At 42.2% G+C, this 14,486-nt stretch overlaps 1 protein-coding gene across 2 annotated transcripts in view; it reads left to right on the top strand.

Moving 5' to 3' along the window:
* LOC139749889 (uncharacterized) overlaps window positions 1-14,486 on the top strand; it is a 550,483-nt gene that overhangs the window by 480,198 nt on the left and 55,799 nt on the right. The gene's annotated exons all lie outside the window — the stretch shown is intronic.

A 14,486-nucleotide genomic window follows, 5' to 3' on the forward strand; every position in this document is an offset into this window, starting at 1 on the left:
AAAGTTTTGTGGGGCCTGGATGTTGAAAGGGAGCTATGGTTTCGGTGCATAATACATGACAGCTAGAGACTTGAGTGTGAACAAATTTGGCCTTTGTTGTCTTTTCCTAGCGCTACCTCGCGCACATGCGGGGGTACGGGGTTATCATTCCATGGGTGGTGGGGTGGCGATGGGAATGAAGAAAGGCAGGAAGTATGAGTTATGTACATGTGTGTATATGTATATGTCTGTGCATGTATATGTATGTATTCGTTGAAATGTATAGGCAGGTATATGTGTGTGTGTGGACGTGTATGTATATGTGCATGTGTGGACGTATATGTATATACATGTGTGTGTGGGTGGGTTAGGCCATTCTTTCATCTGTTTCCTTGCGGTTTCGCTAATGCAGGAGACAGCAACAAAGTATAATAAATAAATGGATTGAGTATTTTGAAAGTTTGTTGAATGTTTGATGATGGAGTGGCAGATATAGGGTGTTTTGGTTGAGGTGGTGTGCGAAGTGAGAGGGTCAGGGAGAATGATTTGGTGAACAGAGAAGAGTTAGTGAAAGCTTTGTGGAAGATGAAAGCCGGCAAGGCGGCGGGTTTGGATGGTATTGCAGTGGACTTTATTAAAAAAGGGGAAGACTGTGTTGTTGACTGATTGGTAAGGATATTTAATGTATGTATGACTCATGGTTAGGTGCCTAAGGATTGGCGGAATGCATGCTTAGTGCCATTGTACAAAGGCAAAGGGGATAAAAGTGAGTGTTCAAATTACAGAGGTATAAGTTTGTTGAGTATTCTTGGGGAATTATATGAAAGGGTATTGATTAAGAGGGTAAAGGCATGTACAAAGCATCAGATTGGGGAAGAACAGTGTGGTTTCAGAAGTGGTAGAGGATGTGTGGATCAGGTGTTTGCTTTGAAGAATGCATGTGAGAAATACTTAGAAAAGCAGATGGATTTGATTGTAGCATTTATGGATCTTGAGAAGGCATATGACTGAGTTGATAGAGATGTTGCGTGGAAGGTATTAAGAGTATATGGTGTGGAAGGCAAGTTGCTAGAATCAGTGAAAAGTTTTTAACGAGGATGTAAGGCATGTATACGAGTAGGAAAAGTGGAAAGTGATTGGTTCCCAGTGAATGTCGGTTTGTGGAAGGGGTGTGTGGTCTCAATGGTTGTTTAATTTGTTTATGGATGGGGATTCTAGTGAGGTGAATGCAAGAGTTTTGGGAAGAGGGGCAAATATGCAGTCTGTTGTGAATGAGAGGGCTTGGGAAGTGAGTCAGTTGTTGTTCACTGATGATTCAGTGCTGGTGGCTGATTTGGGTGAGAAACTGCAGAAGTGGGTGACTGAGTTTTGTAAAGTGTGTGAAAGAAGAAAGCTGAGAGTAAATGTGAATAAGAGCAAGGTTATTAGGTTCAGTTGGGTTGAGGGACAAGAAATCGGGAGGTAAGTATGAATGGAGAAAAACTGGAGGAAGTGAAGTGTTTTAGATATCTGGGGATTTAGAAGCAGATGGAACCATGGAAGTCAAAGGATGTCACAGTGTGGGGGAGGGGCGAAGGTTCTGGGAGTGTTGAAGAATGTGTGGAAGGTGAGAACATTGTCTTGGAGAGCAAAAATGGGTATGTTTAAAGGAATAGTGTTTCCATCAGTGCTATATGGTTGCATGGTATGGCATAGGCTATAGATAGGGTTGTGCGGAGGAGGGTGGATGTGTTGGAAATGAGATGTTTAAGGACAATATGTGGTGTGAGGTGGTTTGATCGAGTAAGTAATGAAAGGGTAAGAGAGATGTGTGGTAATAAAAAGAGTTTGGTTGAGAGAGCTGAAGACGGTGTATTAAATGATTTGGTCACATGGAGAGAATTAGTGAGGAAAGATTGACAAAGAAGATATATGTGTCAGAGATGGAGGGAACGATAAGTGGGAGACCAAATTGGAGGTGGAAGGATGGAGTCAAAAAGATTTTGAGCTATCGGGGCCTGAACATACAGGAGGGTGAGAGGCATGCATGGAATAGAATTAATTGGAATGATGTGGTATACCAGAGTTGATGTGCTGTCAGTGGATTGAACCAGGGTATGTGAAGCGTCTGGGTAAACCATGGAAAGTTTTGTGGGGACTGGACGTGGAAAGGGAGCTGTGGTTTTGGTGCATTGCTTATGACAGCTAGAGACTGAGTGTGAACGAATGTGGCCTTTGTTGTCTTTTCCTAGTGCTGCCTTGTGTATGAGTGGGCTGAGGGGATGCCATTTCATGTGTAGTGGATGGTGATGGGAATGGATGAAGACAGCAAGTATGAATATGTACATGTGTATATATGTATATATCTGTATGTATATGTATGTATATGTTGAAATGTATAGGTATGTATATGTGCATGTGTAGGCGTGTATGTGGGTGGGTTGGACCATTCTTTCATCTGTTTCCTTCCTCTACTTCGCTAACGCGGGAGACAGCAACAAAGTATAGTGAATGATTTAAATAGATGAATAAATATACTGAGTGTGAACAAATGTGGCTTTTTTTGTCTGTTTGCCTGGGGCTACCTTATTGAGGTGGAGGGCGAGCAATTCTGTTTCCGATGGGATGGGATGGAAATGGGAGTGGACGAGGGCAAGCATGTATGGGTATGTATAGGTGTATGTGTGTATATGTCTGTTTACGTGTATGTATATGTTGATATGTATATGTATGTGAATGGGTGATTATATATATATATATATATGTATATGTGAGTGGTTGAGCCATTCTTTGCCTGTTTCCTGGCACTACCTAGCTGATGCGGGAAACAGTGATCAAGTATGATATAAAAAAAAAATTAATATATATATATATATATATATATATATATATATATATATATATATATATATATATATATATATATATATATATATATATATATATTTTTTTTTTTTTTTTTTTTTTTTTTTTTTTTGAAGGGAGCAAATGGGAACTTCAGTGAAGGGCGCAAATGGGGAGGTGATAACAAGTAGTGGTGATGTGAAAAGGAGATGGAGTGAGTATTTTGAAGGTTTGTTGAATGTGTTTGATGACAGAGTGGCAGATATAGGGTGTTTTGGTCAAGGTGGTGTGCAGAGTGAGAGGGTGAGGGAAAATGATTTGGTAAACAGAGAAGAGGTAGTGAAAGCTTTGCGGAAGATGAAAGCCGGCAAGGCAGCAGGTTTGGATGGTATTGCAGTGGAATTTATTAAAAAAGGGGGTGACTGTATTGTTGACTGGTTGGTAAGGTTATTTAATGTATGTATGACTCATGGTGAGGTGCCTGAGGATTGGCGGAATGCGTGCATAGTGCCATTGTACAAAGGCAAAGGGGATAAGAGTGAGTGCTCAAATTACAGAGGTATAAGTTTGTTGAGTATTCCTAGTAAATTATATGGGAGGGTATTGATTGAGAGGGTGAAGGCATGTACAGAGCATCAGATTGGGGAAGAGCAGTGTGGTTTCAGAAGTGGTTGAGGATGTGTGGATCAGGTGTTTGCTTTGAAGAATGTATGTGAGAAATACTTAGAAAAGCAAATGGATTTGTATGTAGCATTTATAGATCTGGAGAAGGCATATGATAGAGTTGATAGAGATGCTCTGTGGAAGGTATTAAGAATATATGGTGTGGGAGGCAAGTTGTTAGAAGCAGTGAAAAGTTTTTATCGAGGATGTAAGGCATGTGTACGTGTAGGAAGAGAGGAAAGTGATTGGTTCTCAGTGAATGTAGGTTTGCGGCAGGGGTGTGTGATGTCTCCATGGTTGTTTAATTTGTTTATGGATGGGGTTGTTAGGGAGGTAAATGCAAGAGTTTTGGAAAGAGGGGCAAGTATGAAGTCTGTTGGGGATAAGAGAGCTTGGGAAGTGAGTCAGTTGTTGTTCGCTGATGATACAGCGCTGGTGGCTGATTCATGTGAGAAACTGCAAAAGCTGGTGACTGAGTTTGGTAAAGTGTGTGGAAGAAGAAAGTTAAGAGTAAATGTGAATAAGAGCAAGGTTATTAGGTACAGTAGGGTTGAGGGTCAAGTCAATTGGGAGGTGAGTTTGAATGGAGAAAAACTGGAGGAAGTGAAGTGTTTTAGATATCTGGGAGTGGATCTGGCAGCGGATGGAACCATGGAAGCGGAAGTGGATCATAGGGTGGGGGAGGGGGCGAAAATTCTGGGGGCCTTGAAGAATGTGTGGAAGTCGAGAACATTATCTCGGAAAGCAAAAATGGGTATGTTTGAAGGAATAGTGGTTCCAACAATGTTGTATGGTTGCGAGGCATGGGCTATGGATAGAGTTGTGCGCAGGAGGATGGATGTGCTGGAAATGAGATGTTTGAGGACAATGTGTGGTGTGAGGTGGTTTGATCGAGTGAGTAACGTAAGGGTAAGAGAGATGTGTGGAAATAAAAAGAGCGTGGTTGAGAGAGCAGAAGAGGGTGTTTTGAAGTGGTTTGGGCACATGGAGAGGATGAGTGAGGAAAGATTGACCAAGAGGATATATGTGTCGGAGGTGGAGGGAGCAAGGAGAAGAGGGAGACCAAATTGGAGGTGGAAAGATGGAGTGAAAAAGATTTTGAGTGATCGGGGCCTGAACATGCAGGAGGGTGAAAGGAGGGCAAGGAATAGAGTGAATTGGAGCGATGTGGTATACCGGGGTTGACGTGCTGTCAGTGGATTGAATCAAGGCATGTGAAGCGTCTGGGGTAAACCATGGAAAGCTGTGTAGGTATGTATATTTGCGTGTGTGGACGTATGTATATACATGTGTATGGGGGTGGGTTGGGCCATTTCTTTCGTCTGTTTCCTTGCGCTACCTCGCAAACGTGGGAGACAGCGACAAAGTATAAAAAAAAAATATATATATATATATATATATATTTTTTTTTTTTTTTTTTTTTTTTTTTTTGCTTTGTCGCTGTCTCCCGCGTTTGTGAGGTAGCGCAAGGAAACAGACAAAAGAAATGGCCCAACCCACCCCCATACACATGTATATACATACGTCCACACACGCAAATATACATACCTACACAGCTTTCCATGGTTTACTCCAGACACTTCACATGCCCTGATTCAATCCACTGACAGCACGTCAACCCCGGTATACCACATCAATCCAATTCACTCTATTCCTTGCCCTCCTTTCACCCTCCTGCATGTTCAGGCCCCGATCACACAAAATCTTTTTCACTCCATCTTTCCACCTCCAATTTGGTCTCCCACTTCTCCTCGTTCCCTCCACCTCCGACACATATATCCTCTTGGTCAATCTTTCCTCACTCATTCTCTCAATGTGCCCAAACCACTTCAAAACACCCTCTTCTGCTCTCTCAACCACGCTCTTTTTATTTCCACACATCTCTCTAACCCTTACGTTACTTACTCGATCAAACCACCTCACACCACACATTTTCCTCAAACATCTCATTTCCAGCACATCCATCCTCCTGCGCACAACTCTATCCATAGCCCATGCCTCGCAACCATACAACATTGTTGGAACCACTATTCCTTCAAACATACCCATTTTTGCTTTCCAATGTTCTCGACTTCCACACATTCTTCAAGGCTCCCAGGATTTTTGCCCCCTCCCCACCCTATGATCCACTTCCGCTTCCATGGTTCCATCCGCTGCCAGATCCACTCCCAGATATCTAAAACACTTTACTTCCTCCAGTTTTTTTCCATTCAAACTTACCTCCCAATTGACTTGACCCTCAACCCTACTGTACCTAATTACCTTGCTCTTATTCACATTTACTCTTAACTTTCTTCTTTCACACACTTTACCAAAGTCAGTCACCAGCTTCTGCAGTTTCTCACATGAATCAGCCATCAGCGCTGTATCATCAGTGAACAACAACTGACTCACTTCCCAAGCTCTCTCATCCCCAACAGACTTCATACTTGCCCCTCTTTCCAAAACTCTTGCATTCACCTCCCTAACAACCCCATCCATAAACAAATTAAACAACCATGGAGACATCACACACCCCTGCTGCAAACCTACATATATATATATATATATATAGGGGATTAAGAATACTTCCCACGTATTCCCTGCGTGTCGTAGAAGGCGACTAAAAGGGGAGGGAGCGGGGGGCTGGAAATCCTCCCCTCTCTTTTTTTTTTTTTTCCAAAAGAAGGAACAGAGAATTGGGCCAGGTGAGGGTATTCCCTCAAAGGCCCAGTCCTCTGTTCTTGGTGCTACCTCGCTAATGCGGGAAATGGCGAATAGTTTGAAAGAAAAGAAAAATATATATATATATATATATATATATATATATATATATATATATATATATATATATATATATATATAGGTATAAGTTTGCTGAGTATTCCTGGTAAATTATATGGGAGGGTATTGATTGAGAGGGTGAAGGCATGTACAGAGCATCAGATTGGGGAAGAGCAGTGTGGTTTCAGAAGTGGTAGAGGATGTGTGGATCAGGTGTTTGCTTTGAAGAATGTATGTGAGAAATACTTAGAAAAGCAAATGGATTTGTATGTAGCATTTATGGATCTGGAGAAGGCATATGATAGAGTTGATAGAGATGCTCTGTGGAAGGTATTAAGAATATATGGTGTGGGAGGAAAGTTGTTAGAAGCAGTGAAAAGTTTTTATCGAGGATGTAAGGCATGTGTACGTGTAGGAAGAGAGGAAAGTGATTGGTTCTCAGTGAATGTAGGTTTGCGGCAGGGGTGTGTGATGTCTCCATGGTTGTTTAATTTGTTTATGGATGGGGTTGTTAGGGAGGTAAATGCAAGAGTTTTGGAAAGAGGGGCAAGTATGAAGTCTGTTGGGGATGAGAGAGCTTGGGAAGTGAGTCAGTTGTTGTTCGCTGATGATACAGCGCTGGTGGCTGATTCATGTGAGAAACTGCAGAAGCTGGTGACTGAGTTTGGTAAAGTGTGTGGAAGAAGAAAGTTAAGAGTAAATGTGAATAAGAGCAAGGTTATTAGGTACAGTAGGGTTGAGGGTCAAGTCAATTGGGAGGTGAGTTTGAATGGAGAAAAACTGGAGGAAGTGAAGTGTTTTAGATATCTGGGAGTGGATCTGGCAGCGGATGGAACCATGGAAGCGGAAGTGGATCATAGGGTGGGGGAGGGGGCGAAAATTCTGGGGGCCTTGAAGAATGTGTGGAAGTCGAGAACATTATCTCGGAAAGCAAAAATGGGTATGTTTGAAGGAATAGTGGTTCCAACAATGTTGTATGGTTGCGAGGCGTGGGCTATGGATAGAGTTGTGTGCAGGAGGATGGATGTGCTGGAAATGAGATGTTTGAGGACAATGTGTGGTGTGAGGTGGTTTGATCGAGTGAGTAACGTAAGGGTAAGAGAGATGTGTGAAAATAAAAAGAGTGTGGTTGAGAGAGCAGAAGAGGGTGTTTTGAAGTGGTTTGGGCACATGGAGAGGATGAGTGAGGAAAGATTGACCAAGAGGATATATGTGTCGGAGGTGGAGGGAGCAAGGAGAAGAGGGAGACCAAATTGGAGGTGGAAAGATGGAGTGAAAAAGATTTTGTGTGATCGGGGCCTGAACATGCAGGAGGGTGAAAGGAGGGCAAGGAAGAGTGTGAATTGGAGCGATGTGGTATACCGGGGTTGACGTGCTGTCAGTGGATTGAATCAAGGCATGTGAAGTGTCTGGGGTAAACCATGGAAAGCTGTGTAGGTATGTATATTTGCGTGTGTGGACGTATGTATATACATGTGTATGGGGGTGGGTTGGGCCATTTCTTTCGTCTGTTTCCTTGCGCTACCTCGCAAACGCGGGAGACAGTGACAAAGTATAAAAAAAAAAAAATATATATATATATATATATATATATATATATATATATATATATATATATATATATATATATATATATATATATACATTCTTTCTTTCTTTCATACTATTCGCCATTTCCCGCATTAGCAAGGTAGCGTTAGGAACAGAGGACTGGGCCTCTGAGGGAATATCCTCACCTGGCCTCGTTCTCTGTTCCTTCTTTTGGAAAATTAAAAAAAAAAAAAAAAACGAGAGGGGAGGATTTCCAGCCCTCCGCTCCCTCCCCTTTTAGTCGCCTTCTACGACACGCAGGGAATACGTGGGAAGTATTCTTTCTCCCCTATCCCCAGGGATAATATATATACATACACATATATATATGTACATGTGTATATATGTATATGTCTATGTGTGTATATATATGTGTACATTAGGATGTATAGGTATGTATATTTGCGTGTGTGGACGTGTATGTATATATATGTGTATGTGGGCGGGTTGGGCCATTCTTTCGTCTGTTTCCTTGCGCTACCTTGCTAACACGGGAGACAGCAACAAAGCAAACATATATATATATATATATATATATATATATATATATATATATATATATATATATATATATATATATATATATATTATTTATTTATTATTTATTTTGCTTTGTCGCTGTTTCCCGCGTTAGCAAGGTAGCACAAGGAAACAGACAAAAGAATGGCCCAACCCACTCACATACACATGTATATACATACGTTTCCACACACGCAAATATACATACCTATACATCTCAATGTACACATACATATACACATGCAGGCAAAAACATATATACACATGTACAAAATTCATACTGTCTGCCTTTATTTGTTCCCATCGCCACCCCGCCACACATGGAATAACAACCCCTCCCCCCTCATGTGTGCGAGGTAGTGCTAGGAAAAGACACCAAAGGACCCATTCGTTCTCACTCAGTCTCTAGCTGTCATGTAATAATGCACCGAAACCACAGCTCCCTTTCCACATCCAGGCCCCACACAACTTTCCATGGTTTACCCCAGACGCTTCACATGCCCTGGTTCAATCCATTGACAGCACGTCGACCCCGGTATACCACATCGTTCCAATTCACTCTATTCCTTGCACGCCTTTCACACTCCTGCATGTTCAGGCCCCGATCACTCAAAATCTTTTTCACTCTATCTTTCCACCTCCAACTTGGTCTCCCACTTCTCGTTCCCTCCACCTCTGACACATATATCCTCTTGGTCAATCTTTCCTCACTCATTGTCTCCATGTGGCCAAACCATTTCAAAACACCCTCTTCTGCTCTCTCAACCACACTCCTTTTATTTCCACACATCTCTCTTACCCTTACATTACTTACTCGATCAAACCACCTCACACCACATATTGTCCTCAAACATCTCATTTCCAGCACATCCACCCTCCTGCGCACAACTCTATCCATAGCCCATGCCTTGCAACCATACAACATTGTTGGAACCACTATTCCTTCAAACATACCCATTTTTGCTTTCCGAGATAATGTTCTCGACTTCCACACATTCTTCAAGGCCCCCAGGATTTTCGCCCCCTCCCCCACCTTATGATCCACTTCCGCTTCCATGGTTCCATCCGCTGCCAGATCCACTCCCAGATATCTAAAACACTTCACTTCCTCCAGTTTTTCTCCATTCAAACTCACCTCCCAATTGACTTGACCCTCAACCCTACTGTACCTAATAACCTTGCTCTTATTCACATTTACTCTTAACTTTCTTCTTCCACACACTTTTCCAAACTCAGCCACCAGCTTCTGCAGTTTCTCACATGAATCAGCCACCAGCGCTGTATCATCAGCGAACAACAACTGACTCACTTCCCAAGCTCTCTCATCCCCAACAGACTTCATACTTGCCCCTCTTTCCAAAACTCTTGCATTTACCTTCCTAACAACCCCATCCATAAACAAATTAAACAACCATGGAGACATCACACACCCCTGCCGCAAACCTACATTCACTGAGAACCAATCACTTTCCTCTCTTCCTACACGTACACATTCCTTACATCCTCGATAAAAACTTTTCACTGCTTCTAACAACTGTCCTCCCACACCATATATTCTTAATACCTTCCACAGAGCATCTCTATCAACTCTATCATATGCCTTCTCCAGATCCATAAATGCTACATAGAAATCCATTTGCTTTTTTAAGTATTTCTCACATACATTCTTCAAAGCAAACACCTGATCCACACATCCTCTACCACTTCTGAAACCACACTGCTCTTCCCCAATCTGTTGCTCTGTACATGCCTTCACCTTCTCAATCAATACCCTCCCATATAATTTACCAGGAATACTCAACAAACTTATACCTCTGTAATTTGAGCACTCACTCTTATCCCCTTTGCCTTTGTACAATGGCACTATGCACGCATTCCGCCAATCCTCAGGCACCTCACCATGAGTCATACATACATTAAATAACCTTACCAACCAGTCAACAATACAGTCACCCCCTTTTTTAATAAATTCCACTGCAATACCATCCAAACCTGCTGCCTTGCCGGCTTTCATCTTCCGCAAAGCTTTCACTACCTCTTCTCTGTTTACCAAATCATTTTCCCTAACCCTCTCACTTTGCACACCACCTCGACCAAAACACCCTATATCTGCCACTCTATCATCAAACACATTCAATAAACCTTCAAAATACTCAATCCATCTCCTTCTCACATCACCAGTACTTGTTATCACCTCCCCATTTGCGCCCTTCACCGAAGTTCCCATTTGCTCCCTTGTCTTACGCACTTTATTTACCTCCTTCCAGAACATCTTTTTATTCTCCCTAAAATTTAATGATACTCTCTCACCCCAACTCTCATTTGCCCTTTTTTTCAACTCTTGCACCTTTCTCTTGACCTCCTGTCTCTTTCTTTTATACATCTCCCACTCAATTGCATTTTTTCCCTGCAAAAATCGTCCAAATGCCTCTCTCTTCTCTTTCACTAATACTCTTACTTCTTCATCCCACCACTCACTACCCTTTCTAATCAACCCACCTCCCACTCTTCTCATGCCACAAGCATCTTTTGCTCAATCCATCACTGATTCCCTAAATACATCCCATTCCTCCCCCAGTCCCCTTACTTCCATTGTTCTCACCTTTTTCCATTCTTTTTCCATATATATATTATCCCTGGGGATAGGGGAGAAAGAATACTTCCCACGTATTCCCTGCGTGTCGTAGAAGGCGACTAAAAGGGAAGGGAGCGGGGGCTGGAAATCCTCCCCTCGTTTTTTTTTAATTTTCCAAAAGAAGGAACAGATAAGGGGGCCAGGTGAAGATATTCCCTCAAAGGCCCAGTCCTCTGTTCTTAATGCTACCTCGCTATCGCGGGAAATGGCGAATAGTATGAAAAAAAAAATATATATATATATATATATATATATATATATATATATATATATATATATATATATATATAAGAGTAAATGTGAATAAGAGCAAGGTTATTAGGTACAGTAGGGTTGAGGGTCAAGTCAATTGGGAGGTGAGTTTGAATGGAGAAAAACTGGAGGAAGTGAAGTGTTTTAGATATCTGGGAGTGGATCTGGCAGCGGATGGAACCATGGAAGCGGAAGTGGATCATAGGGTGGGGGAGGGGGCGAAAATACTGGGAGCCTTGAAGAATGTGTGGAAGTCGAGAACATCATCTCGGAAAGCAAAAATGGGTATGTTTGAAGGAATAGTGGTTCCAACAATGTTGTATGGTTGCGAGGCGTGGGCTATGGATAGAGTGGTGCGCAGGAGGATGGATGTGCTGGAAATGAGATGTTTGAGGACAATGTGTGGTGTGAGGTGGTTTGATCGAGTGAGTAACGTAAGGGTAAGAGAGATGTGTGGAAGTAAAAAGAGCGTGGTTGAGAGAGCAGAAGAGGGTGTTTTGAAGTGGTTTGGGCACATGGAGAGGATGAGTGAGGAAAGATTGACCAAGAGGATATATGTGTCGGGGGTGGAGGGAACAAGGAGAAGAGGGAGACCAAATTGGAGGTGGAAAGATGGAGTGAAAAAGATTTTGTGTGATCGGGGCCTGAACATGCAGGAGGGTGAAAGGAGGGCAAGGAATAGAGTGAATTGGAGCGATGTCGTATACCGGGGTTGACGTGCTGTCAGTGGATTGAAGCAGGGCATGTGAAGCGTCTGGGGTAAACCATGGAAAGCTGTCTAGGTATGTATATTTGCGTGTGTGGACGTATGTATATACATGTGTATGGGGGGGGGTTGGGCCATTTCTTTCGTCTGTTTCCTTGCGCTACCTCGCAAACGCGGGAGACAGCGACAAAGTATAAAAAAAAAAAAAAAAATAATATATATAGAGTTGATAGAGATGCTCTGTGGAAGGTATATGGTGTGGGAGGCAAGTTGTTAGAAGCAGTGAAAAGTTCTTATCGAGGATGTAAGGCATGTGTACAAGTAGGAAGAGAGGAAAGTGATTGGTTCTCAGTGAATGTTGGTTTGTGGCAGGGGTGCTTGATGTCTCAATGGTTGTTTTATTTGCATATGGATAGGGTTAATTTGTTTATGGATGGGGTTGTTAGGGAGATGAATGCAAGAGTTTTGGAGAGAGGAGTAAGTATGCAGTCTGTTGGGGATGAGAAAGCTTGGGAAGTGAGTCAGTTGTTGTTTGCTGATGATACAATGCTGGGGGATGATTTGGGTGAGAAACTGCAGAAACCGGTGACTGAGTCTGGTAAGGTGTGGGAAAGAAGAAAGCTGAGAGTAAATGTGAATAAGAGCAAGGTTATTAGGTACAGTAGAGTTGAGGGACAAGTCAATTGGGAAGTAAGTTTGAATGGAAACAACTGGAGGAAGTGAAGTGATTTAGATATCTGGGAGTGGATTTGGTAGCAGATGGAACCATGGAAGCGGAAGTGATTCACATGGTGGGGAGGGGGCGAAAATTCTGGGAGCGTTGAAAAATGTGTGGAAGGCAAGAGCATTATCTCAGAAAGCAAAAATGGGTATGTTTGAAGGAGTAGTGGTTCCAACAATGTTATATGGTTATGAGGCAGGGCTATAGATAGTGTTGTGCGGAGGAGGATGGATTTGTTGGAAATGAGATATTTGAGGACAATATGTGATGAGGTGGTTTGATCGAGTAAGTAATGAAAGGGTAAGAGAGATATGTGGTAATAAAAAGAGCGTGGTTAAGAGAGTGGAAGAGGGTGTTTTGAAATGGTTTGGTCACATGGAGAGAATGAATGGGGAAAGATTGACTAAGAGGATATGTGTGTCAGAGGTGGAGGGAACAAGAAGTGGGAGACCAAATTGGAGGTGGAAAGATGGAGTGAAAAAGATTTTGAGTAATCGGGACCTGAACATGCAGGAGGGTGAAAGGCATGCAAGGAATAGATTGAATTGGAATGATGTGGTATACCGGGATTGACGTGCTGTCAGTGGATTGAACCAGGGCATGTGAAGCGTCTGGGGTAAACCATGGAAAGTTCTGTGGGGCGTGGATGTGGAAAGGGAGGTGTGGTTTTGATGCATCATACGTGACAGCTAGAGACTGAGTGTGAACGAATGTGGCCTTTGTTGTCTTTTCCTAGCACTACCTTGCACGCATATGGGGGAGGGGTTGTCATTTCATTTGTTGTGGTGGTGACAGGAATGAATAAAGGCAGCAAGTATGAATTATGTACATGTGTATATGTGTATATGAATAGAATCTTCTGCAAGTCATGAGACTCCATAGTTGACATTTCCACCACCAAAGGCCTGCCTTATCACTAGGTAGACAAGCACTAAGCAAGCTTAAAATTCAGAGCACTGATGATGTTTGGTGCTTAATGCTGATGAATTTTTAATAGGTTTGTGGAAAAAAATGTCAGTTATCTTTGGATGGCTACCTTTTCAAGATGGATACTGCTGAAGAGAAGGAAAGTGAAACTCAAACAACAGTTGATAGGTGGCTGGAGGTGCAGGGGCTTCATTCACTTTCTTGGCATCTATCCACTGCAAGTTACCACAGAAACACATAAAAGAACCTACATACAGTATCTCTGTCTTTCTAACTGCTCCCTTGTCATTATCATTATTAACTCCATTCCAGATTCCATGGGGTAGATCAGGTACTTACAGTCTCCCAGTTAACTCAGACATGTCTTCAGCCAAGCCCAATGTGCTAAAGTGAAGCACAAACTTCCTTATACTTTTTAACTTTGTGCATCATACTTTTTAACTTTGCACACTTAACTAATTCATCAAGCGTTACCAGGGAATAAGAAAATCTATTTGTTATTTTTTCATATTATACTTGATCGCCATTTCCCATGCAGCGAGGTAGTGCCAGGTAACAGACAAAGAACGTCCCATCCTCTCATATACACTTATATACATATAAATGCCCATATACACACATATACATACATATACATAACATATACTCATATACATAGTTACACATACACAGACATATACAATATTCATACTTCAAAAAAAGGCCATATTCATTCACACTCAGTCTGTAGCTGTCATGTGTAATACACTGAAACCACAGCTCCCTGTCCACATCCAGGCTCTACAGATCTTTCCATGGTTTACCCCAGACATTTCACATGCCCTGATTCAGTCCATTGACAGCATGTCGACCCTGGTATACCACATCGTTCCAATCCACTCTGTTCTTTGCAAGCCTTTCACCCTCCT

The sequence above is a fragment of the Panulirus ornatus genome, chromosome 8 (genome assembly GCF_036320965.1).
Source record: "Panulirus ornatus isolate Po-2019 chromosome 8, ASM3632096v1, whole genome shotgun sequence".
In the NCBI taxonomy this organism is placed as follows: Eukaryota; Metazoa; Arthropoda; class Malacostraca; order Decapoda; family Palinuridae; genus Panulirus; species Panulirus ornatus.